The 27,717-nt window shown below is 41.0% G+C and overlaps 1 protein-coding gene across 8 annotated transcripts in view; it reads left to right on the top strand.

The window, feature by feature from the left end:
• Positions 1-27,717, top strand: part of PHACTR1 (phosphatase and actin regulator 1) — a 555,008-nt gene that overhangs the window by 236,175 nt on the left and 291,116 nt on the right. For 2 of the 8 annotated variants that reach the window (XM_072813923.1, XM_072813919.1), the window contains exon 1: positions 11,432-11,678. The exons of 5 other annotated variants lie outside the window; for them this stretch is intronic. The gene's annotated coding sequence lies outside the window, so the exon portion shown is untranslated. One more of the 8 variants, XM_072813921.1, reaches the window with a different exon arrangement.

Here is a 27,717-nt window from a genome sequence, read left to right as displayed (position 1 = left end):
CCCACAACCATTGACTACACCTCCATTTTTCAGTAGAGCATTTCCTAAAACCAATATTCTGAAGAGAATATACTGATAAATGGTGCAAAAGACAGAGAATAAGGAAAGTGCATTGTCTGGTGAGTTGCTTATTTTTTTAAAGTAGCTTAGAAGTAAGTGGGGCTGTGGACGTCAAGAGAAGAATTGCAACATGATGTCCAACATAATAGAGGGCTCAGAGGTTTGAAAAGGCTTTGCATACAGTACTGTAACCTGGTGGATTTTTAATGGAAGTCCCCTAGATGATTAAGAAATTTTGTAATATTTCCAAACTTTTAAATAAATTATGCCCATAAATTACCACATGGCCAGAGTAGCTCTTTTGGTTGGATGCTGACTAGGGCTGCGCAATTTAGATCAGGATGGACCTGGAGGATATTATACTAAGTGAAGTAAGTCAGACAGAGAAAGACAAATACAGTATGATTTCACACATATGTGGAATGTAAACAACAAAGCCAACAAACAACAAAAACAGAAACAATCACAAATACAGAGAACAAACTGGTAGTTGCCAGAGGGGAGATAGGTGAGGGGATGGGTGAAGCAGGTGAAAGGAGAACTTTCAATTATAAAATAAAGAAGTCACTGGGATGAAAAGTACCGCATAAGGAATAGAGTCAGTAATACTGTGATGACGTCGTATGGTGGCAGATGGTAACTACACTCACTGCACTGAGTAACACATAGAATTCTCAAATCCCTGTTGTACACCTAAAGCCAAAATAACATTGTATGTCAATTCTATTCCAATAAAAAAAATTTTTAAGACATCCTTCATAACCCAACACTTTATTCCAGCTTCCCAAGTATAACCTGAAGAAACATAACTATTCCTGTTACTTTTTCTGTGACAAGACTGGTTGCCTTGTGACTTTCATATCAGTTGATGCTTACTGCATCAGGTTCTGCAGAAGAAAGATAAAAAGGCATGGTAAAAAAAAAAAAGACATGGAAAAACTTTTTTTTTCCCAATTTTTGAATGAGTGATAAATTAATGAAGGAGGAATATCAAAATAGATGTAATTAGAAAATTCTTTTAAAACCACAAACATGCAAGCCAGACATGCCTGGGTTTCTATCCTGACTGCAGAACCTACCAATTATATGACCTTTAGGACAGACATACGCATTGCCAGATAACAAGGTACGCATTCTCTGCCAATTCATTTAAACCTCACAATGAACCTAAGAAAAGGATGAGGCTCAGAAAAAGTTTAAGCAAATTCAATATGTAGCAAGTGATAGAGTCAGATTCAAACTCTAGGTTATTTAATGACAAAGCCAATTCCTTTCCACCAGTCTGAACACTTCATGAGGACAGACATTACATCTGCTTTGTTTATGTTTGCATGTCCAGACTCCGGCACATGGTAAGCTGTTAATAACTATCTGTTGAATGACCAAATGAATGTATGAATATATGAGTGATTAAGCAAATTATCATGCTGATTTCAATATACCTTCTCTTTTTGGACCTTAATTTTTTTTTTCTTCTGTTGGCTCATTATAGGTACTTAAAGTCTGACCTGAATAGGGATAGATAGTTCTTGGTCAAAACAGATCTCCTGCTCCAGAATATTTGGCCATTAGTAGCAACGATGACTATGACAGTTAAGAACATTAAGGGTAAAAAAAAAAAAAAAAAGAACATTGAGGATAAAGTGATCACCAATTGTGGGTAAGCTGTCCAATGCAGCTAAGATTGACTAGATGGTTTGAAGCAATTCCTTATGACTGTAACATTAGCATGAAGGTTGAGAAGTGTAGTTGTACAAAGTATGAGTTGAAAAGAAAGTTGGCTAAATGGAAGGAAGTATAATTATAAAAAGAAAGGAGTGCATGCCAGTCAGCCATAATGCCTTGGGAGCAAACCCCATCTTAATGATTACCATAGGGTTTCTGGTGATGGTGTTGGCATTGGTGGTAGAGGTGATGACAAAGAATATCTAAGATTTGTCTACCCTGTGTCAGTTTTAATGCTAAGTACTTAACCAGAACCACCTCCTTTCTCCTGACAATAATCCTATAACTTAGTCCTAATTTTTATCACTTTTTTAGACATATGGACTTAGTAAAGATCCAAAGCTAAATTACAGGGTCCATTTAAACCCTGGTCCTCCCCAATTCCAGAGCCTGAGCTTTAAATCCAATACTGTTGTGCCATAGGAGAATATAATATAGGTCATATTTCCATTCCAGTTAGGTTTTATTGCATGTTCAACATCAACATTTCATTGACATGGATCAGGAATTCAGGAAGGGCTCGGCTGGGTGATTCTGGTTCTAGTCTCTGATAAGGTTCCAGTCAGGCAATGACTATGGGGGCTGGGGATGGAGCATCTGGGAACTCTCTCTATGGTGTCTCCATCTGGGCTATGTTGGGCTTCCTCATAGGATGGCAGCTGCAGGGAAGTCAGTTGTTCACTTGCCAGCTAAATGCTTCAAGAGTAAATATTCCAATTAGTAAGATGGAAGCTAACTTGTCCTTTATGACCTAGAATTATTTCCACCACACTGACTACAAGCATGCTCTAAGCTCTCCCCTCCACCCAGATTCATAGGAAGAGGAATTAGATTCCACCCCCTGATCGGGAAGTGGCAAGGTTCTAAAGAGTAGGTGGGATGGAAGACAGCTGTGTCCAACTTTAGAAACTGTAATCTGCCATGTAGAGGCTTTGGGATGGGTAAGAGGGAAAATATCCACACTCAGTACTTAATCATTTGCTGGAAGCTCCAAGCTTACTCCAAGGAACTTTAGAAAGGGGGCATTGTAATCTCTTTCCATTTTAGAGTCGAAGAAACAGAAACTCAGAAATGTACCTGGCCAATGTCATTCAGCACCTGCTACACACCAGGCCACTTGACAGATGCTTTACCAACACCACCTCCAACTTACCCTTGATCTATGATTATCAGCATTGTTCAGAGGAAGAAGCAGAGGCTAACTAGCTTTCCCCAGTTAGTGGGCACCAGAACTAAAATCCAATCCCAGGTCTCTCCCTACTGTATCCTCCACCTTTTAAAACCTCACTCATTTACCCCATTATGCAGTCCACGGTGTATCTCCCTCCCTTCTGTTGTTTTTCTTGGGTATCAATCCTTTTTGGATGCATGTCATCACATAACTTCCACATGGTGCTTTGGAGAGAATTAAAAGAAGCATCAAAACCACCTGCCCTCTGGGAAACTGCCTTTTTCTGTTTTCTCCCAAAGCTGTCATATAGACGTTATGCTGAGCTGGCCAAAAGACAATTTGAAAAATGGCTTCGGAGATTGGCAGTCGTTCTGACTTGGCAGAGAGTGAGTTATTAACTGCTCTGTTATAGATTATGCTGGAGGCCTCCGATCTTTTTCTTGTCAGGCTCTGCCTGCCTTCTGGGAAGTCCTGTGTGAAACAGCCCCCTTTGCTCTGAACAAGAATCCTTTGACCTCATACCTTTCTTGTTTATGGTATCGTGGACCTTCCAAGAAACAGGTTGGTCTAAGTTTAGCAACCGTGGTGAGCTTAATATGGCTTTGGCAAGAAGAACCCGATACAAAGAGTCTTAGTAAAAACAAACAAACAAACAAACAAACAAACAAAACCAAAGAGTCTTAGTTAGCCAAGAATAGCAAGGGACAAAACAAACTTGTTTTATTTTATGTTTTTAGTCATAATTTCTCTTTATTTTATTCTAATTCTGGTAGTTAATATACAGTGTAATATTAATTTCAGGTGCATAGTGTAGTGATTCAACACTTCCATGCAACACCTGGTGCTCATCACAAGCTATAACTCCATACCCCAAGAAACACATAAGGCAACTAAAAACAACGCATTTAAAAAATAATCAGCGGAAAAAAAAAATCAGCGGAAAGGAGAGAAAAGAGAAGAGTGAAGGAGGAAGAAGGACAATGAAGAGAGAAGGAGGGAGGGATGCAAAAAGAAAGAAGGAAGCAAGGAAGCAGAGGTTGGGGAAGTCAATCTGCTCAGAATGTGGGTCAACCTCAAGTTGGGTAGAAAGAAGGTAAATGAGGTAGAAGAAGAGGCGTTCCCGTGGGCACCGCCATCTCTCGAGCTCCCCAGTGCCATCTCTAGTATTTTGTTATTATCATGTCATATCTAATTATACTTAATATTAAGAATAAGGGCACTTGGCTGGTGCAGTTGGTTGAGCACTCAACTCTTGATTTCAGCTCAGGACATGATCTCAGGGTCTTGAGATTGAGCCCCGAGTCAGGCTGTGCGCTTAGCAAGGAGTCTGCTTGAGATTCTCTCCCTTCTCCCTCTCCCCTCCCCCTACTCACACATGCTCTCTCTCAAATAAATCTTTAAAAATGTTAAAAATAAACCTTTACATTAATTGACACAGACATTAGCCAATAGCTGATCATAGACATGATCTCCTGAAGCATGCACAACAACCTGCAATATTCTCATCTACTCTTTATAGATGAGGAAATTGAGGCTCTCAGTACCCCACCCTGCAGAGGCAACCCTGCTGCATGCAGTGTGTTGTAAATCCAGCAGGTGGTGGTAAGGGCTGACAGCTGGGGGCATACAAAATACTTCCAGGATTGAGTCCATGAACAGGTTAAATTTTCCCAAGACTCAGTCACTCTTCCAGCCCCGGGTCAGAACTTCTAGCACAACCATCCTCCAAGTCTGAGGCTGTCCCAGGCTCCAGAGTCTCCAGAAACTTCATCAGTAATAGCTTTGTGTTGACATGAAGGCTATTATGCTGCTTATGTAGGTGGAAATATGTATTTATTATTTGAAGCACAAGTGTATTTTCTCTTCATTTCATTTAAACAAGAATTTATTAATCCCTTAGTACATGCACTATCATTTATTTAGTGGTGTTGTGGAAACAAAATAAAGAAAACGATTAATAAACTTGAGTAGCTGAAAATGTGATGGAAAAACAATAGAACCCAGTGAGCACAATTGCTGGGCACCCATGAGGAGCCATTCCTTGGCCCCTCTGTTTTTCTTTCTTAATTAGACTTTATTTTTTATTTTTAAATTTTGTTTACTTTTTTAAGGATTTTATTTATTTATTTGAAAAAGAGAGAGAAAGAGAGCATGAGCAGGGGAAGGGCAAAGGGAGAGGGAGAAGTAGCTCCCCACTGAGCGGGGGCTCCATCCCAGGACCTTAGGATCATGACCTGAGCTGAAGGCAGACACTTAACTGACTGAGCCATCCAGGTGCCCCAATTTATTTTTTAGGGCAGTTTTAGGTCCACAGCAAAATTGAGCAGCAAGTACAGAAAGTTCCCATATATCTCCTTCCCTCCCACACATACCCACAGCCTCCCCATTATCAGCATCTGGCATCAGAGTTACATTTGTTTCAACTGATGAATCACCACTGATGTGTTACTACAATAACTACATTGACACATCATTATCGCCCAAAGTCTGTAGTTTACATAAAGGTTCACTCTCAGTGTTATACACTCTATGGGTTTGGACAAATGTATGATGACATGTATCCACCATTGTAGCATCATACAGAGTCGTTTCACTGCCACAAAAATCTATGTTCCATCTATTCATTCCTGCCACACACACACACACACACACACCCTCCCTAGCCCTTGACAACCACTAATCTTTTTACTGTCACCATGGTTTTTACCTTTTCCAAAATGTCATATAGTTGGAATCATACAGGACGGAGCCTTTTCAAATTGGCTCCTTTTATTTAGTAATAGACACTTAAATCTCCTCTATCTCTTTTCATAGCTTCATAGCTCATTTCTTTTTTTGTTTGGTTGTGTTTTTTGTTTGTTTTTGCAAAGATTTTGAAGATTTTATTTATTTATTTAAGAGAGAGAGAGACAGACAGACAGACCGACAAACAGCACAAGCAAGGGAGAGGAGCAGAAGCAGACTCCACGTTGAGCAGAACCCATTTTGAGGCTCAATCCCAAATCCCTGAGATCATGACCTGAGCCAAAATAAAAAGTCTGATGCTGGGCAGCTCCCGTGGTGCAGTGGTTTAGCGCTGCCTGCAGCCTGGGGTGTGATCCTGGAGACCCAGGATCGAGTCCCACCTCGGGCTCCCTGCATGGAGCCTGCTTCTCTTTCTGCCTCTCTCTCTCTCTCTGAATAAATAAAATCTTAAAAAAAAAAAAGTCCAATGCTTAACCAACTGAGCCATCCACATGCCCCATTCAGAGCTCATTTCTTTTTAGGCTAAATAATTTTCTGTCATCTGGATGTACCAAGTTTATTTATCCATGCACTTCCTGAAGGACGTCTTGTTTGTGTTTAAGTTCTGGCAATTATGAATAAACCTGCTATAAACATCCACGTGCAGGTTTTTGTGTGGACAAAACTTTCAATCCATTGGGGTAAATACCAATGGGTGCAATTGCTGGATTCTATGTCAAGAGTTTATTTTGTAAGAAACCATCAAACTGTCTTCCAAAATGGCTGTTTGGCATTCCTACAGCAACGAATGAGAGTTCTTGTGGTTCCACACCCTCACTGCCATTTGGTGTTGGTCCTTCCACTTTTTAAAGCCCTACTAAACTGAATTATGTGGAAATGACTGGAGAGCCAGAAATAAGGCCAAAAATGATTCCAACCAACAAAACTAAATGTCAGTGCACCTGGGTGGCTCACTGGTTGAGCATCTGCCTTTGGCTCAGGTCATGATCCTAGGGTCCTGGGATCAAGTCCCTCATCTGGCTCTCCACAAGGAGCCTGCTTCTCCCTCTGCTTAGGTCTCTGCCTCTCTCTGTGTGTCTCTCATGAATAAATAAATAAATAAAATCTTTTTAAAAGAAGCAAAAAAAAAAAAAAACAAAAACTGTCACATCTGTGATGTCCACGTAACAGGGTTTCTCAGCCCTTCCTCAAATATGTCATATTCTTGCCCTGTACAAAATACTATTAAGTTAGGCTTCCTGTTTTCCCAACCCATTAAGAATTAAAAGCATTAAACAGATAGAGACAATAAACTATAAGACAAGACACAAGCATTAGCTTGTTAATAAATAAATTAACAAGCAAGTATGCGATTCTACATTCTTTGGAGTCATAACTGCACATCAACCTCTCATAAATGGTGTTTATAAGAATTATCTTCAAATGATACATGCGTCCTGGTGTTTATAGCAGCATTATCTACAATATCCCAATTATGGAAAGAACCCAAATGTCCATCAACTAATAAGTGGATAAGAAAGACATGGTGTGTGTGTGTGTGTGTGTGTACACATATATATGTATATATTTATATATATATATATATAATGGAATATTACTTAGCCATCAAAAGTAATGAAATCTTGCCATTTGCAGGGATGAGGATGGATCCAGACATTATGCTAAGTGAAACAAGTCCATCAGAGAAAGACAAATACCACATAAGGTCACTTATATGTGGAATTTAAGAAACAAAACAAATGAATATGGGGAGGGAAGAAAAGAGAGAGGCAAACCTCTTAAGAAATTAAGAAACAGACTCTTAATTGTAGAGAACAAACCGGGGATTGCTGGAGGAGAGGGGAGGCAGAAATAGGTGATAAGGATTCAGCAGGGCATTTGTTGTGATGAGCACCAGGTTGTATGTAAATGATGAAGCCTAAATTACACACCTGAAACTAATATTACCATCTATATTAACTAGCTAGAATTTAAATAAAAACTTGAAAAAAAAGAGTACCTCAAAACACTTGTTGAAAGAAGGAAATGGTATTCAAGATCCCACAGCTATTGAAAATTGAGAAGTCCCAGATTTGTGCTTGCAGATTTGTGGTTGAACTTAAATGCAATGTATGTAAAATGCTTAGCACAGTGCCTGATACATAGTAGTGCTAATCCACATTGGCTGCTATGTAATGATGGTGGTGGTGATGATGGTGATGATGTAACAAGTGGTTAGACAATAAGGAGGGGGAAATGGAAAGGGAAAGGCATTGGAATTCCTCCAGCATTTATCGAGATCCTACTATGTTCCAAAGTGAATTCAAAGGTAAACAGTATGTGGTTCCTCTCCTTGAGGAAACACTTGTCTAGCGTGTCACATAATTACAATAGACTGTGATAAATGTTGTACACATCTATTTATAAAAGTAGAATGATAACATAGTTGAGGGGGCTGCTAATTTCGACTATAAGATTAAGAAAACCTACAGTAAATACTGGAGCTAGGCTCAAAGAATTTTACTGTTTGGTAAGGGGTAGGCATTTTAAGATAGGACATTCCAGGCAGAGGGAACAGACTAAACAAAGGCATGTTGTCATGGAAATCACGGCGCAGTCAAGAATGCAGACCATGGTAAAATCAAAGAAAGTACAGCCAGGAGATGAGCCAGAAAGTTCCCTGAAGGCCAGCTTATGATTACCTGATTACCTAGATATCACAATGAATTTTATGTGGAAGGTAGCAGGTTGCTATTAAAGGTTTTAAGCTGAGAAGCTACATGATTAAATGTCTGCTTTCACCGGGTGCTCAAACTAGAGGCAAGATAGAAACTGGACCAGAGTGGGTAGAGAATGGAGGCAGGAAGCCCAGGCAGAGGCTCTTGGGATCTTCTGGGATATTGCAGAGGTCCTGGAATTGGAGAAGAGATGACAGGTAGATTCTACAGACTGAGTGGTCTGTTGGAAGGGCTCCAAAGAGCGGAGGGAGATAATAGAAAATGCAGCGAAACATGACTCAAAGGTCCCTAACTTTGGTAATTGAGGCAACCCAACAAGGGAATTTTTTATAAACCTGAGATTTATTTTTTAAATTTTTCCTATCCTCTGGTGAGGGATATGAAAAAAAAAAAAAAGCTGAAGCCTTTAATATAATTTTTTAATTTAAAAAAATGTAAAGATTTTACTTATTTGAGAGAGAGAGAGCACAGGTAGGGGTGGGGCAGAGACAGAGGGAGAAGCAGACTCCCCACTGAGCAGGGAGCCCGATGTGGGGCTCCATCCCAGGACCATAACCTGAGCTGAAGGCAGACACTTAACTGATTGAGCCACCCAGGAACCCAAAAACACTTCAATCCCAAGTTTATTTGATATTTTCTTGCTCCGCCTAGAGAACACCACTTGATTTATGCCATAAAGCTAGAACCAAATGAATGCAATTTATTTTTCCAAAAGTTTCAAGTAGGGATAGACAAATACTACTCAAATTCTGAGCCCCACATGACCAAATACAGTGTGAAGTGGGACCATCCAAAGTGACTAGGTGTGGCCACATGTGGCTATTGAGCACCTGAAACATGGCTACTCATAATTGAGATGTGATATAGGTGCAAAATACATATAATTCATATCAGATTTCAGAGATTTAGTATGAAGAAAAGAATACAAAATAATTTGTGAATAATTTTCTATTGATTACATGTTGAAATAATATTTTAGATGTATTAGATTAAATAAAATATATTACCAAAATTAACCACTAATTTTTAATGCAACAACTAGAAAGTTTTAAATTACATATATGGTTCACATTGTATTTCTACCAAAGGCGCTGATCTAGGAAATTCAATTTTTGTGGCATCAATATTTAATGGTTATATACGGGCCAAGGGTACATTTTGTATTATCGCTTGTCTTCTCGTTACTGGGGAGAGTCTCACCAGTAAATAGAAAAACCTGATGCTTTCTATTATCTTACTATGTATCCTTATTTTCCTTAAGACAGAAGTAGTTACCATAGCAACTGTGGCAACATACTGTATTTACTACACCTAGAGGGGGTGAAATAAACAGACATCAATCTGTCATTCAGATTTACACTTTTTTTTTTCATGTGTAGCTGGTCTTTGCAAAACTGAGTGCTGCAAGTAGGAAACCTGACTTGTAATTCCTGCCTGTGTCACTGGCTTCTTTGGGTCTGTATAAGAAGGGTAATAATGATCCCGTGCCAGCTTCAGATGTGTGGACAGACACTTACAATGGACACTGAAAGTTATACTTAGGGCACAGTATCAGTATAATGTCAACACAGTTCAATATAGTAATGGTATCTAATATTATGTCCAAAGCTGAGGCAGGTAGGAAGGACAAGGTAGTTTTCTTTGGTGGATATGGGTGAGGGGTGCAGAAGGAGAAACCAAAGGATGGTGATCAATATTAATATTTGTTCCCATAAACTTTAACAGTCTTTTTTAGGTACTTAACACATTCAGCAACAAGACTCCACTCGCTGAGAGAAGACTGGGAGCCCAGAGCCCCCTCTGTGGACAGAGCCCCCTCTGCATACTGGTCAGCCTGGCTTTGATATGGACAGAGCCAAGAGGCTGGAGTTTTTTATGCCGATCATCATGTTGCATGATGCTTTCACTGTTATGCTTATTTGTGCCATCTGAGTTTGTTAAAAAGCCATTTATTCATGGGCCCATTCTATACTTTAACATATTGGTCCCCCAATAAGTATCTCAGAGATGACACAGCGGCTAAGAAAGGAAAATTGGGGTAGATTGAGACAATTCTTATCACTTTCACCCAAGACAGTGCTGGCTTCAAATTATCCAGAGAGATTTGCCTTAAAGATTTCAATTTGGTGGGAAGTAGAGGCTGGGGGAATTGGCTTTTAAGAGGTACTTGCATAGCAAGCTTCTGCCTTTTGGTTGGATGTTATGCTTTTTTTGGGGGGGGGGCGGCGCTGGCGAGGGTTTATGATGATCAAGTGCAGGTGAGAGGAGGGGGATTGGCTAAAGACCCCTCTACCCAATATATCCCTTTGGCATTTCAGGGAACTTAGATATGTGGCAAAAGTAGAAACACTCCAGGTTTTATTTTTTTTTTAATTTATTTTATTTTATTTTTGTATTTAATTTATTTATTTATTTATTTATTTATTTATTTATTTATTTATTTATTTTTATTTTTTGACTCCAGGTTTTAGAGCTCTCCTTTGCACAGGTGTTATAAATCTATGCACTCTATCATTTGAAAACTTCTTCGGTTAATGTATCACATCTACAGCCACCCTAAAAGAAAATCAAGGAAAGTGCTACACTTACATCTTGAGATGGTACACGTTCAGAAATCTCTGCTAACTCAGCATTGGCATTTAGGAGGTCCTCTACCCCAGAAGAATCAAACCAAAGGGAAATAAAAATGCCCTGCAAAACTGTAGCACGCCCCCACCCCCAAGGAAGTTTCAAAAAAGGATAGTGGTCTTCCCAGCATCTCCCTCTGGGCCTCTCCTTTCACTCCAGGGGGTGGGGGAGGTAGATGGGGGGACAGGAGGGGAGTTTCTGATCAGAACTCAAATAGCAGGGTCTGAATTATATAATGGAGCTGCTGTGAGTCAGGTGACAGGCTCACTGAGTAATTCCCTGCAGAAGGAGACAAACTGCATGTTAAAGAGCTCAACAAATACTTAAAAAAAAAAAAAAAAAAGGTAAAATAAAAAGCCCAGGCCGTGAGTTCCAGACTTGCAAGCTGCAGTTTTCTCTGAATGCGCTCGCGGCTGAAACAGCTGGGCGGGCTGGGCCGGTCGCAGCCTCCCCCGCAGAGGCTGCTGCGAGGGCCAAGTGCAGGTCCGGGGGTCCGGCTGGATCACCGGGTTACTTTCTGTTTCATTTCGAAATGTTCCCTGCTTCTGGAATTGGTTGCCTCCAATGTCCAGGAAAACGCATGACTCCTTGGAGACTCCAGCCAGGCTTTTAAGAGCTGGGGCTTTGCGAAGGTAAGAGGCATCCCCCTGCGAGCCCGACAGCCAGGGGCAACCTGCCAACTTGGGGGGGGGGGGTCGGAGCGAGGCCCGACAGCTCCGGAGGGGTCTGAAGGTTAGCAAAGGGATACGGGGGTCCCTCCCACCCAGATGGGTGGCCAGCCGGCCCACGGTGGGTGGAATCGGTCCCCAGCCCCTGGGGGCTCCCTTGCCCCCCCATTCTGCCCTATGGAGGAGTTGATCAACAGTCAGGGACTTGGCATGGGCTGGCCCAGGGCTGGGAAGGAAGGCAAGGGGCTGCCTGGCACCCAAGGGCTGCCTGGGTGGGTGCAGCATGTGTATTCCAGAGCCTGACACTTGAGGCTGTTGCTGGGCTGAGAAAGCGCAGCTATTAGGAAACCAGAAAACAGACCCAGAGGGGAGGATCCTTGCACGAGCAAAGAGCTTTGGGAAATCTGTAAGGTAGGCGTTTTGAGTTTTATTTTTATTTATTTACTTTTTTTTTTTTTTTTTTTTTTTTGCGTTTTGAGTTTTAAATGATTTTATCGCCTTTCGTGTATTCGTTAGTTGGATTTCGTGGTTTTTAGGTTTTCCCCTTTTGGGGCTGCCAGTGTGGACTGGTTTGGTCTCTCTGTCTTTGGAGCCGGTTCATAGGATGTCTTGGAGCCCACTGGCGTTTGGGAGGTGGGTGCCTGGAAGTCACAAGACGTTGATGGGAAACTGGCCCGACGCTGTTGTTCAGATCAGGGGATTCACTTGCAAATCTCACTGCAGTCGGTGGAGGCTGGGCCTGGCCTCCGCGGAGGCAGGCAGCACTTGGGAACCTCAGGAAGTTTCTGACTTAAAGAGACAGGAAAGGAAAAACCGGGTCAGCAGTTGTTATTTGGGGGGAAGTGGGAGCCTGGAGAAGTTGTGCATGAGAAAAGAGAAAGATGACCGGAAAATTGAAGGATAAGTACAGGTTTGGTGAGATCCCATCTCGGGCCGTGGCATTTTGAGGTTTGAGGCATGATGATAAAAATCAATAGGGCAATGGATACCAGCCCACTGGGCTTGAGTGAGAACGCTACGATGGATTCTTTTTCTTGGGGACTCCTAGGGACCTCGAGAAATAGTCTAGGCGTTAGTTTCCAAGACTTCCTCTCTAATGACTTTTCTTTTTTGGCCACACCGAGGTGCTCTAAACAAAATATGGTGATGTTAGAGCCAAAGAGAAAACGTGCTGTAAAGGAGGTCTATGAAGAGTTATTCAATTTTTTTGCTGCCCGGTACCCCTTCCCCATCTAACTTCCTGTTTTTGGTAAATTACCTGAGCTGAAGGTGTCTAATATAAACAGCTCTTTTGAGTGGTACAATGATCCCCGTGAGAGGATGTTTGGATTTCACAATAAAAATGATCTTTACTCGGTGGTTGTTAAATCTTTGAGACCATGGGCCACATTTGGGAACAGAAAATATTTTGCGGATCATGAATTTCTAGAGTCCTCTCTTTACTACGGCCCCATCACCCCCATCTCTTCTGTGCTCAACAAACACAACTAAATGATGACAACAGAACCCAAAGGCATAGTGAGGTTGCTAATTAAAGCCCACATTTGGAATATAGAAAAATGTCATATTGTAAATGTTCATAATATAAGAGAACAGCTCATGGAGCCCCCCCCACACCCCATCTGCAGGCCATGGCAGTCCCTGGAGAAAGCACTGCTTAAATAATTAATGTCAGCACAGCGAGGTCGGTCTTTTTATCCACATTTCCATCATTTGAAACCAATGGAAAATCTGCATTTCTACACTTCAATAATATCATGAGGAATGAGATTCGTAAGGAGGACCTCCAGACACCAGAAGATCCACCCGTGCCTTTCAGATCACAGAAGATAACATGGTACTCTGACTAGTTTTACTTCTGAGTGCATTGCCTTGCACTCCAATTCACTAAAATTTGGTAATCTGCCTAAATCGTAGTGCCCACATTTTCCACCCCAAGAAACAGGACTTGTGGTTTTTACAAAGGGTTTTTGTGTTACTTTCAGTGTGAGGCACAATCTGGGAAATGCAGTTTGGATACCAATATATCAAGTGTGGATGTCCATTTCTGGGACAGTTCAATAGTTCATGTGACAGCTCGTCAGAAGGTATGAGATAGGAAGGCTTTTGAAAATCTGGTTCTCATAGAAATGTAGACACTTTGTTTAAAAGCCTTAGTCTTTTGTGTTCAGGCTGACTTGGGTCTGCGTTCTAATTCTTTGACCTATTGAGTGATGTCAAGCAAGCTTCTTGACTTTCTATGATTTTTTTCTTTCTCTCTCTCTTTTTTTTAAAAAGATGTTATTTATTTGACAGAGAGAGAGAGAGAACACAGGCAGGGGGAGCAGCAGCAGCAGGCAGAGGGAGAGACAGAAGCAGGGAGCCCAACGCAGGGCTCAATCCCAAGACCCTGGGATCATGACCTGAGCCAAAGGCAGATGCTTAACCAACTGAGCCACCCAGATGCCCCCTAAGCTTGTTTTTTCATCTGTAAAATTAAATAGTAACAGTGCTTACCTCATAGGTTGTATGGGAAGTGAATAAAATGATGTATAAGTAGAACAGCACTTAGTACAATTCTGGCATAAGTAACATCTAATAAATAATATCTGCTATAATTATTGTTATGATGTGCTATTTAATGACCATGAAATAGTTGAAGAGCCAGGTCATTGTTTTTCCTTTTAAAATCCCAGAAGGAATAATGTTGTGCAACTTTAGAACAAATTTGGGATCCTCAGAATGTTCTGGAATGAAGTTATTTGCATATCTGTTCCTCTGCGTGATGAGGCATCATTGCCTCATGTATTGCACAGAAGAGACTATTGAACTGGATTAAGCCATAGAGCACATCAGTGGCAGCATAAAGGTGGGGGGAGGAATATTTGTCTCCAGAATCACTACACCCTACTCCCTGGATCACTCTATTCCTGATAATCTCACTGGGGACCACACCAGGGCAGGAGGGTGAGCAGCAAAGACAAAGTAGCCCTTGTTTCTACTCCAAACACCTTCCCATGGCTGGAGTTTGGTGCAACAGACTTAGTTTTCCCTGCTTCAGCCTGTGTTAGTTGTGGCTCTGCTGGGTTCAGGATTGTTGGGCTCAGAACCCCTCCAGGTGTCACCCATGTGGCCAGCTCATGCAGTAGGGTGATTGTGATCATGACTCCAGGCCTCCAGTGGGGTCAGTATAAAATCTGATACCCTGTACAAGCCCCTTATGGGCTCAGCTTCTGTTTTTTTCTTGCAGTCTCTTAACATGGGATTTAATGCCTGCCATTAAGCAAACTCCCGATCATATGCTATAAAGTCCAAAGACAGGCATATAATTAATCTAAAGGATAAAGATGTCAAAAAGTCTTGATTTTTGCATTCCATGGGTATTCTGCTTCCTGTAGAATTCTGAATCCATATTTACAGGAAGATGCTAAGAGAAGGATTTTGTAAAAGGTGCTCTAGGAGTAGCCTAGGCTTCTCAAAGAAACTAAATAAAAATCCATCCCCCTCACCCACCCCACGCACACAATGGGAGAGTGAAGGATGGTGTAGAGTGTCTTCTTTTAAGCAATGCACCACAAAGACAACACAAAAGTCTAAAATCAAGAGAAACAGAAACAAAATCCAATAGAATAACAGAGGAGTAAGACACAAGATTCAAAAATAAAGAAGCAAATTTTGAAATGTGAAAACACCCTAATTTGGAAATACGATAATGCTAAGGAATAAGAAGAAGAAGCAGAGTATGGGAGAAACCACAGAGAGAGAGGTTATAAATTCAGCCCTGTAGCCTGGATCAAACATCCTCATTAATAAAATGCAAAAATAATCCCTACCCTGCTCCCAGGGTTACTGAGGGACACAATTAAGAGACTGTGTCAAAACCAGAGATTAGCAGTATTCCCTCAACAGTGTTGAAAACTTGAACTTTAGCTGGGGCTGTCCATAGGTTTTTTTTTTTTTTTTTAAGATTTTATTTATTTACTCATGAGAGACATAGAGAGAGAGAGGCAAATACACAGGCAGAGGGAGAAGTGGGCTCCATGCAGGGAGCCTGACGTGGGACTCGATCCTGAGTCCAGGATCATACCCTGGGCCAAAGGCAGCGCTAAACCACTGGGCCACTGGGACTGCCCTGTCCATAGGTTTTAATAACTATTTAGTATTTTTAAAAACTGACAAAAAAGAAGGAATATGTGTATTACTAAAAAAAAAAAAACAAAAAAAAACAACAGGATTTTCAGGGCACCTGGGTTGCTCAGTTGGTTAAGCATCTGACTCTTGATTTTGCTCAGTCGTGATCTCTGGATTGTGAGATTGAGCTCCATGTTGGGCTCCATACTCAGGGGGGAATCTGCTTAAGATTCTCTCTCTCCCTCTGCCCTTTCTCTGCATGTACATGCTCATTCTCACTCTCTAAAATAATAAATCCTTTAAAAAAAAAACAACCCAGGATTTTCTTCTTAGTAATAGAGAAGAAACTCACTTTGGGTAAGCTATTGGTAATAGCTTAGTGAATAAATGGTAACTACTGTATTAGTTTGCTAGGGCAGCCGTAACACAATACCTCAGACTCAGTGGCCTAAGCACTTAGTCTAAGAAACTTATTTTCTGGGACGCCTGGATGGCTCAGTGGGTGAGCGTCTGCCTTCGGCTCAGGGTGTGATCCCAGGGTTCCGGAATCGAGTCCCACATTGGGCTCCCTGCATGGAGCCTGCTTCTCCCTCTGCCTGTGTCTCTGCCTCTCTCTCTCTCTCTCAATCTCTCTCTCTCTCTGTATCTCTCATGGATAAATAAATAAAATATTTTTTTAAAAAAGAAACTTATTTTCTGATAGCTCTGGAGCCTGTAAGTCCAAGATCATGGTATTGGCATAATTGGTTTCTCCTGAGCCCTCTCTCCTCGGCTTGAAGATGACTGCCTTCTCTCTGTGCTCTTGTATGTGTGTGTGCTTGTCCTCCATGGGTACACACCCCTGGTGTCTTTCCTCTTCTTAGAAGGACACCAGTCAAATTGGGTTTGAGCTCCACATGTATGACCTCATTTAACTTTGATTGCCTCCCTGTAGGCCCTGTCTCCAAATACAGTCCCATTCTGAGGTACTGGGGGTTAGGGCTTCAACATATGGATTGAGGGGGAGCACAATTCAGCCCATAATATCTATCAATTAAGAAAGATCTATCATTAAGGGACACCTTTGGCTCAGGTCGTGATCGTGGGGTCCTGGGACTGAGTTCCACATTGAGCTCTCCGCAGGGAGCCTGCTTCTCCCTCGGCCTATGTCTCTGTCTCTCTCCATGTCTCTCATGAGTAAATAAATAAAATCTTAAAAAAAAAAAAAAAGAAAGCTAAATAAGGGGTGCCTAGGTGGATCAGTAGGTTAAGCGTTTGCCTTCAGCTCAGGTCCTGATCTAGATTCAGCCCTTCATTGGGCTCTCTGCTCATCAGGGAGCCTGCTTCTCCCTCTCCCTCTGCCATTCCCCCTGTTTGTGCTTTTGCTCTTTCTGTCAAATAAATAAACAAAATCTTTAAAAACAACAACAACAAAAAAAGCTCATTAAAAGGTATGTTCTTGTTCTAGAAATCTATCAGGTCCCTAAAGGAAAATGTTATCTCCATAAAGGAACAATGAAATCTCCAAACTGCGATGAAGAGACATCATGGAAAGTAGTCCGGTAGACCAGGCCCAAGATTGAAGAGGAGCTTGAATTCCTGGTGTATTTCAACTAAGAGGGGGGAGTGAGGAGCTTGTTTTCTGACTTCCTCCCAGGTGGTCTGTCAAAGAACTAGTAGACTAGTCCCTGTGGTGGTTGCATCTCTATGGTGACAGCTGTTCTTAGAAGATGGATTTAACATTGTTTGGAATTAGATGCTCCTTTGAGGTCAAAAGGATTGTGGCATTTCACTGCCTAATTTCGCACTTCCTTTCAATATTCTCTCTCTTCAAGGAAGTCAAATGTTGATCCCACCATCTGGGGTCCTGCTATGCTTAGCGTGATTGTGCATACTTTTCCCCATTTCTTCAGTTGGTCTCCAGCTCTCCTTGTTCACAGTGTGAACAGTAACATTCAAGGACATGGTTACCTGAAATACACATACATACACATATGTGCACACACACACATTTATTCATTCCTGAAACAAAATTTGTGAGTAGAGAGGAAGGTTTTTTGTGATATTTACACATCACTTTCTTTTAAAATGTCAGATTTTTTATTTCAGAGAAAGAGATATGGGGTCCAGCTCACAGCTGAGGTGTCCCCACAAATATGAGAAGCACAGGGGAACTGATACCTATTCTCAATTCATAGGCTCAAGAGGGGAAGCAGGTGATTTGCAGGTGTTTGCAGATAAGAGTGAGCATGCTCACTGCCTGAGCATGCTGTTGCTCCTTACTGCTCATAACCATGCCTTTAGGGGACAATTTGCACACTCTGGTTGGGGCACATCCCCGGTATATCCAAACAGGAAACATGAGGAGATCATGCAAATAAGGCATACCCTGATTTTCTTTCTTTTTTTTTTTTTCTTTTTAAAACAATGGATAGTGGTGGAAAATTATATTGGAAGAAACAAAGAAGCACAAATTTAGTAATTTGTAAAACACCCTGTTGTGTTGTGTCCTTTTGCATTAAAAATAAGGTACGCTGGGGTGCCCTGGTGGCTCAGTTGGTTAAGCATCTGCCTTTGGCTTAGGTCATGGTCCTGGGGTCCTGAGATTGAACCCTGCATCAGGCTCACTGCTTAGCAGAGAGTCGACTTCTCTCTCTCTCCCTCTGCTGCTCCCCCTGCTTGTGCTATCTTGTTGTCTCTCTGTCAAATAAATAAAATATTTTTAAAATAAATAAATAAAATAAAAATAAGGTATGCTTCCATGCCCAAGGAAATTCCCTGAGCATCACAATCATACCTTCTGAGCCTGCTCTTCATACTGTCTCGGCACAAAGAATGCACTACATTCTTAGTTTTCTCCTTCTAACAGGATCCATTTCAAAGGCAGGGGAAGAAACATGTGTTAGTACACTAAATTAGTCTGCCCAACCTTCAAGCTGGTTGGGTGCAATGTTCTCTACAAGTATCAGGTACTCTCATCTGGGTTATTATAAAGAGGCTCTTGAAACTATGATGTAATTCAGAATATGTCAGAGCCTGGATTACTTAGCACTGATTCAAAGGTTCATGACTTGCCCAAAAAAGGACCCAGAGCCTGAAAAGGTTTAAGGACACATACTCAGGAACAAGCCATAGGACTTTAAGAAAGCTAATACTGGTTCCCTTTGGCTTTCAGATAAATTAGGAACATAAATTAGGAACTCTTACATAAGTTGGTTTGCTCACATATAGAACTTCCCAAAGTAAAAATGTAGGATTCTTGTTTTGTTTTGTCTTGGATAAAGCAAAGAAATCACTACCTTGGGGTTTTGTTGTTGTTGTTGTCATTGTATTTAACCAGTAAGCACTTACTGTCTACTGAACTAAAAACAAAATGTTGTACAAAGGGTTTTGCAGGGGAAGAAAAGATGAATCAGATCTACTGTATTTAGAGAAAAAAACATGTACGTAAAAGTTTTATGAAGATACAAAAGATGACATCTTCATGAGAATGGAAAAAAATAGTTATTGAAGTTGAAAAAAAGGGAGATAATTCTAGCTAGTGAGGGCTTTAGGAATGTTTTCAATAAAGGTCTTTTTTTAAAAATTGGAGTGTGATTCCTTTTTTTTTTTTAAAGATTTTATTTATTTATTCATGAGAGAGAGAGAGAGAGGCAGAGACACAGGCAGAGGGAGAAGCAGGCTCTATGTTGGGAGCCTGATGTGGGACTTGATCCCGAGACTCCAGGATCATGCCCTGGGCCAAAGGCAGGTGCTAAACCGCTGAGCCACCCAGGGATCCCATTAATAAAGGTCTTGAGGGATGAATAGGTCTATTTCAGTATAGAGGGGGAGGAGGAGAACGGGGACATTCCCAAGAGAGGAAATGGAATGAGTGGGAAACAAAATCATACACAAGGCAAGTGAGCAGGCCAGTTTTGTTGGAGGAGCAGGTGAAAAGAAAGCAACCAGTTGTACATGCATTGGAAAGAACTTGGATGTCAAGCAGAGAAGGACAACAGTATGTGTTCCTTCTGAAATACACATTCTGGTGGAAGCTTAACAGTGAATGGAGAGAGAGGTGAGTGAGACAGTCAGTTACAGTGTTCTTGCAGGAGCCCAGAACCAAACAATGGTTAATAATAATGATAATGATAACAATAATACTAACAACAACTAGCTCTTACCTGTTGAGTGCCTAGTAGTTGTTGAACATGTCCCGTAGACGATTGCTTTTAACTTGCCCAGCAGACCTGGGAGGTAGGTACAAATAGACTTGATCTTCATTATTCACAGGTTCTGTATTTGCACATTCACTTATTCACTAAAATTTATTTGTAGACCCAAGATCAATACTCATGACGCTCTCATACTCATTCATGGACATGAGCAGAGCTGCAAAAACTTTTGCGCCACACGTACATTCCCAACTGAAATCGAAGAGGGTGGTGCTCGCCATTTGTCCCAGCTCTCAAACTGTAAACACGTGTTGTTTTCAGGGTCTATTTAGTCTCGTGATTTTCACATTTTTTTGGCTTTTTGTTGGTGATTTTGCTTTTTATTGGTGATTTTGCCATTTAAAATGGTCCCCCAGTGTAGTGCTGAAGTGTTCTCTGGTGTTCTCGAGCACAAGAGGGCTGCAGCGTGCTTACAGAAGAAATATGTGTGTTAGATAAGCTTCGTTCAGGAATGGGTTATAGTGCTTTTGGCCAACTTCAAGGTTAAGGAGTCAATAATATATACTAAAATAAGATGTCTTTAAACAGAAACACACATAAGACAAGGCATCAGTCGGTTAGTTGGTGAAAACATTGTGACTAGAGGCTCATGGGAACCTTACCTTATATTTCCCCAAGGAGCAATGGTTCTGCATTCACTACTTCAATGTTCACAGTGACTTTATTGAAGAAGGCTACTTGAATATCAGGAATCCTATAGTACTCTCCTTTCCACAGAGGAGTAAGCTAAGACTAGGAGAGACAAGGGCCTTGCCCAAAGCCAAACAGCAGGCACAAACCCAGTCTGCCAGACTCGCATGTCATCATGTGATCACATACATTTGTAATGACATAACAAGGGTCTGTATCAGGTGATAGCGATGAAAATGAAGAATGGTAGAGAGAAGATAAATTACAAATGGTTTAGGAAGTATAATCAACAGGACTTGGTGCGATTGCACATGGAAGGCAAAGAGGAGTAGGGTCCAGAAAGACTGAAGTCAGGAGGAGAAGATGACTCAGAGGCCAAAGGTTACATGAAGGGTAACCAGCAGGTTCAGCTGGGCTTAAGGACTGGGGTTTGAGAAGAGAAATGCCAGTTGTTATTTTCTGAGCACTCATATATTCCAAGTGCTGTTGTGAGACTCTACCCGAGTAATCTCATTGAATCCTTACAACAGCCCCCAGACAGTCACTATGATGCCCATTTTACAGATGAGGAGAGTGAGGCTCAAAGGTAAAGTAACTTGCTGACGGGCACCTTGCTTATACACAAAACAGGAAATTCAAACCCAGGCAGAGTGACCCTGGAGGTTACAATAACAGAAAGAAACTTTGGAGTTTGAGATATCGGAGGAAGAGAGGCATTAGTGTTAGCAATACTCTGTCTTGTTCTCTAGTCTCTTGTTTTTAATTGTATTTTTACAATGTTTTCTCTTTTCACCACATTTTCCTATCTTTGTGTTTTTGTTCAAATTCATCCTACAATGCAGGAATGTTGTTTCTCTCCTAGCCCTTAGGTTTCTTTTCTTTTCTTTTTTCTTTCTCAATGTTCAAAGGATTAACTAAAATCATTTAATAGCTGGGGCACCTGGGTGGCTCAGTTGGTTAAGCATCTGACTCTTGATTTTGGCTCAGGTCAGGGTCTCAGGGTCGTGAGATTGAGCCCCACACGCTCTGTGCTGGGCATAGAACCTGCTTAAGATTCTCTCTCTCCCTCTGCCTCTCTCCACCTTCAGATGTGTGTTCTCTCTCTCTCTCTCAAAAAGTTATTTAATAGCTGCAGGAACTGAACATGTTACATTGAATTAGTTTGTGATATATCGTAAAAAGTTAGGATTTCAAGGTTTCTAAGAATGTAATAAATGTTACTTAGCAACAATTATTTTCCTAATCACTTCTGCATTTCACATTAATAGACTTATGGTTTATTGACAGATGTGCTCCTTAATATAGGAAAACATGATTATGCTATTTGTGTATTAGATTTGGATAACCTGACATAAAAAGACATGTTTTGCATTTCATCTCAGATATCAATTATCTTTTAACTTTTTTTTTAAAGATATGAAGTCTCTAAGTTTCCCAAATCCATATCCCTGAGGCTATGTCTATGTCTATGTCCCAAAGATATTAAGAAATTAAATATTCCCTTGACACTTAGATATTAAGCATTATTTCCACAGGACTCCCAGCAGTACTGTTCCTGGGGAAGGAATAGTTTCCAAACACAGAGGGGGTCTCTTCTAAAAAGTGCCAGAGCTGTTTATTATATTCAAAAACACACTCATGATAGGAAAAAATTCCCATCAGGATCTTAGGCTCCCTCCTCCTTTGCAAAGCCCCTTCAAAATGTCTAGAAGGTGAGCATTCTTTCTGGCCACACAGAAGGGACTCTCCAGAGCTGTGGTATTTCATCAAAACACCTATGCCCACAGAGTTCAAATGCCAGTGGTTGCAAGAACGGTTAGCTTGAATCTCTGCATGCAAGCAGGAAAGAGTTCACCTACAAGGGACTTTCTATTCTTTGAAATAACCCAAGTATGAAAACGTTCCTTTATGAATTAAAAAGAAACCTTTTGAATGATTCTGAAGTCAAAAGAGAGAGTTGCAATGCATCTGGTAGCTGTCCTATGTCCTCATTCAGCTCTAAGTAACTCTTAGGTGAATAAAGTCTGCATTGGTATAGAGATCTGGTAATTCGGGAATAAAGGCTACAGCAAACCCAGAGAAATCTTTGTCCTCTTCTTAAACTGCTGTAGCGTAAAAGGGAACTGGGAAAAGTGAAGCCATGTTTGTTTGATTCAACAAACACCCGAAACCATCTTTCAAATATTCTGGATGGAATGGAGTCCAAAGAGTGTTTTGCCAAACCCGAGGGAAATTCACTCCATGTGTTTCTGATTCATTTATAGTTTAATCATCAAAATACTGCTTTGTAAGGAATATTTATGTCCAAGAAACCTTTTATGAGCCATTTTAAAACATTATCTTGAAAACAGGAAGCACTGTTTTGCCAAGAGCGAGCAGATGCCTGGGCAGAGGTTCTGGATTTGGTTGTGGGGGCAGAGCCAACTTTATAATGCCTTTGGGGGGAATCTGTTCTGTGTGTCTGTCTCCACTCACGAGAATCACAGAAATCCTTCAGGGAAAATAACCCAAGAGGAAGGTGACCACTAGCTTTTGTGATTTCTGCTCAAACTTATTCCCTTTCTTGGATTTTCATACGCTTTCACTGTATTCCATTTGTTAAATGCTAATTCAGGAGATAACTTCTCTACTGAAATCTTGCTAGTATCTTAGCCCTTAAAAACCTAAGGTAGAATTTCATAATTGAGCTTAGAAAACAGTAGCTTCAAAGGAGCTATTGACTTCATGAATAGGGGGAAAATATTTTTCTCTTTATTTTTGAGGATTTTTTAAATGACTAAAATTGTCAAAATTGAAGCCTCCTAAAATTGCTTTTACATAAAGTAATGTTTATGTCACTTTCTCTCTTGTTGCTCTTCCTTGGTTTTTTTTTTTTTTTTTTTTTTTTTTAAGATTTTATTTCTTCATGGGAGACAGAGAGAGAGAGAGGCTGAGACACAGGCAGAGGAAGAAGCAGGCTCCATGCAGGGAGCCTGATGTGGGACTCGATCCTGGGTCTCCAGGATCACACCCTGGGCTGAAGGTGGCGCTAAACCACTGAGCCACCCAGGGATCCCCTTCAATGGGGTTTTTTAAGTAAGTTCTCCATTTAGCTTCACCCAGAAAATTGTTAGAAATGAAAATTCTCTGAGCCCATCTCACATCTGCATCCAGCAGTTCTCAAACTCCATGTGCATCAGAATCATGGAGGCCTCATCCCTAGAGTTTCTGATTTGGTAAGCCTGGGTGTGACCTGAGAAATTGTATTTCTAACAAGCCCTCCAGGTGGTCTGCTGGTGCCAGGACCCCACTTGGAAAACCAGGATTCTGTACTCTTCCTAGTTCTCACCACTGGCCTGCAGTTGAGTGGCAAGGAGGCAAGTTCAGAAGCACAGGTGTAAGTGAAGACCATTCCGGGGTGCATCCACTAATGGTTACTTGGGATGCCCACAGGGACTTTCTATTCAATATGTTTCAGTGATTTGGCAAGGATGCCATCTTGAAATTCCTGTGGACCATTATTCATGGCCAAAGAAGTGAAGTAGTTCACATAATTATTGGAATTATTGTGTAAATCTGGCCTCCACAAAGATTTAGTTTGTGAAATAGTACCACCAAGCCAAAGTATATGAAACATTTATAATCTTCAGAGACCCTCATGAATTAGTAGACTTTAAAACTATATAAGTTAGTAACTAGATTCATCTGGCGACAGATGCTTTTTCTGTCATTAAAATGTTAAAGGACTTTTATTGCATGGATCTTGCATAAGGAATATTGAGTATATAATAGGAAAACGCCCTTGATGAGAATTGTATAATTGACACTAATAGGTTGAACTGATCCTCAGGCAAATCGTGAAACTGGAGCTCACTGAGGGCATTTCACCAGAGAATTCTGTTGGCATGCTGCTTTTTGATGATCTGACAATACAAATAAAGAGCGTATAGAACCTTCCATTTAAAAAAGTGGTTCACAAACTTTCACATGTGTTAGAATCACCTGGGAATCTTGCCAATATGCAGATTTTGATTCAATAGGTATGGATGGAGTGGGGCTCAAAGTACTTCATTTCTAATAGTCTCTCAGGTGATGCTAATACTGCTCATCCATGAGCCACAGTTGGAGAGTCAAGGTTCTAGCATAGTGGTTCATGGCCCTGAGAAAGCTTTAAAAGATTCTAAATCAAATATTCTGGGTGGGACTCAGCCGTAGGTATTTGTAAAGCACCCCAGGTGATCCGAATGTGCAGCCAACATCAAGGAGCTCTGACTTGGAAAAGTAGTGGTAGCCATTCTAGGCTACCTCTCTTGAAATCAAATGTGTTACCTGAGTCTTTGGTGAGTACTTGATTGCAATGAATTCACACTTGACTTCTCTCATAAGTGTCTTAAGTGCCTATTTCTACTTTGCTGATAAGGGAAAGAGCCAAATGCTTGAGATTCCAGATGGGTTGACTACAGAGTTGACATTCAGTTATGAAAATGTAGCGACCCATCATATATCCTCACCCCTACAGAGGCTTTCCATTTACTCTTCCAGATGAGCTACAGGTATAACTATGAGCACAACCAACATTGACATGCAAATAAAAAATGTTTGATATGCTCAAGTACTTAGACACATATTTGAGAACTCAGAATCTTGCACTTAAAAAAAAACTGAGATAAAAAATTGCCTGAAAATGTTAAGAGCAGATGTTACAATTCACTTGTCTCTGGCATAAAATAAATATAATATTACTTCTGTGGAACATCTGCTTCTGCTTATAACTGCACCCCAGTGGACTTGTTGGATGAGCCACCTGTAGCACGCACCCTGAAGTAGCTGAATGTGCTATCTGCGGTTGGGATAATTAAATATCATACACCAAAATATTAGAGAATACCTACCTAATAAAATTATTTCATTTTTAGCCTAACTGACATGGAACTTCTCTTTCTCACAATAATTAGCCAACAGTTGCAGTTACTTCTTCAGCTCACTCCTAATTTCTGTTAATAAGACAATGGCAAGATAGAAAAGAATATACTCCTATTTATTCTGGCAGAGGAATACAGACCCCATTTGTCTAATAATTGTATCCAGTTATTTAAATATGAAATCCTAAAGAAGAGGACTTAAACACATAGCATATTTTTAGCAATGATCAATAGAATGATCAGTAATACAACAGACATGGCCAGGACAGTCATAAAGAGTGATTTCTTGTTCATCAGGACACTACACTGTAGGGCACCTCCTGTGTACTTGGAATTAACCCTCTCACCTACTAGGGTGAGTAGCACAAAGCAGCCAGTCCTAGAGGAAATGCTTTAGGAACCCTTTTACTTGTTTCTTCTCTGATTTCCTTGTCACCCGACAGTGAATCACCTGGAACACCTCTCTTGGGCTCTTTATACATCTCCTTTTATCTGCATTCTTTTTTTTTAAATTTTATTTATTTGACAGTGAGAGAGCATAAGCAGGGGGAGTGGTAGAGGGAGAGGAAGGAGCAGGCTTGCTCCCTCTGCAGGGAGCCCAATGCAGGGTTTAATCCCAGGACCCTGAGATCATGACCTGAGCTGAAGGCAGATGCTTAATCGACTGAGCCTCCAAGGTGCCCCTTTTATGTGCATTCTTGTCAATATTTAGCCCTCAGACTTTCTCACAGTCTTGGGTGTGACCACCCTATGGCTTACAACATCCCCTACTGCTCCAGGTGGAAACTTACTGTCCAACTTGATCCCCAAGGAAGCCATTACCACTTTGACAACCTCAGGCAAGCCCGTTCAGCTACAATTACAACAGACCACCTAGAAGCCTGGGGCAAGCAAAGTGATGTGGCTCTGGCACTCAGATTACTGAAGACATCCATGTAGGGTGAAGGGATGAGTAGGGAGTAGGAACCACCTGCATTCACTGGGAGAGGGGGATGGTATTGGTCCCTCTTGGACTCGGGTCCATCTGGATTCATCTCTAGAGTTCTGGGGCCTCTCATCACTCAGATTAGAGTTCTGGAGGTGGGGCTGGAGGAAGAGGAATGACAAAGGGAGCTTTTAAACTTGTACTTTCTTGGAAAATCATGATTTGAAAATGTACCATTTGAATTTCATTTCCCTTTAATACTGAAAGTTCTGACCAATAAAACCCACTTCCCTTCAGAGGCCTTCCAGGCAAACCTAGTTGCTCATTTTTGAAAAAGAAAAGAAGCTGACGTAGAATTTTGAAGTGATGGCCAGTACACATGTGGGTGTCTCTTTGCTTACATAGTGAGATTTTCTTTTTCAAACAAGGGAGGACCACATTTGGAATCTATCTGCAGGAGCACAACCTAAAATCCTGTCCTTGACAATCACTGGGATAGGCCCTATAATTCTAATAGCTAGTGGTTGTTTTCAGCTTTTGGTGATTGACCAGATGTCTTAGGGTGGATGGGTTTTTAATACCGAAATGGGCCAAAGAGAATGGAAAATTGCCATAAACATTAAAAACAAAATAAATAATAACAAAGGAAGGGCAGAAACAGAACCCGTCAGAAACAATACCAAGAATTGAGGCAAGAAAAGTGGTAAGAATTGCATTAAGTAATAATTAGAAAGTCATCCTCAGAGCCTAAAGGATAGGTCCGTTGAGGAAGTCAAGAGCACCAAAAGATAGCCCAAGTAGATGGGAATTCAAAAAGCCTAACAAATTATCCAGACTGAAATTGATGCCAAAATTGATAAAGAACACCAACAATAAGACAAACATAAGGAATCTAGGCAAGTTCTTCTGGTAGTTCTTACTTAAATAGCCTGGGAACAGACCAGTTTCGAAATACTGATTCCAAGATTTGTCATAGATCTATTAAAATCTCCAGAGGTGGGACATAGGGATAGGAACTTTGTTTAAGCATCCATGAGGTGATTTACATGCACACTGAGAGCCTAGGATCCACTAGCCCAACCAGTAACCTTCTCTTGTGCTTTCTGTTGGGACAAAAGTTAGTTCTTGGAGTGGACATTCTGTAGCTGCACTGTCTAATATGGCACCCACGCGCCACATGTGGCCAATGGGCACTTGAAATGTGCCTCTTCCAAATTGAAATCTGTTAAATACACACTGAA

The sequence above is a fragment of the Canis lupus genome, chromosome 37, assembly GCF_048164855.1.
Source record: "Canis lupus baileyi chromosome 37, mCanLup2.hap1, whole genome shotgun sequence".
NCBI classification, from domain to species: Eukaryota; Metazoa; Chordata; class Mammalia; order Carnivora; family Canidae; genus Canis; species Canis lupus.
The sequence above is the reverse complement of the archived record's forward strand: the minus strand, read 5'-3'. Positions and strand labels throughout refer to the sequence as shown.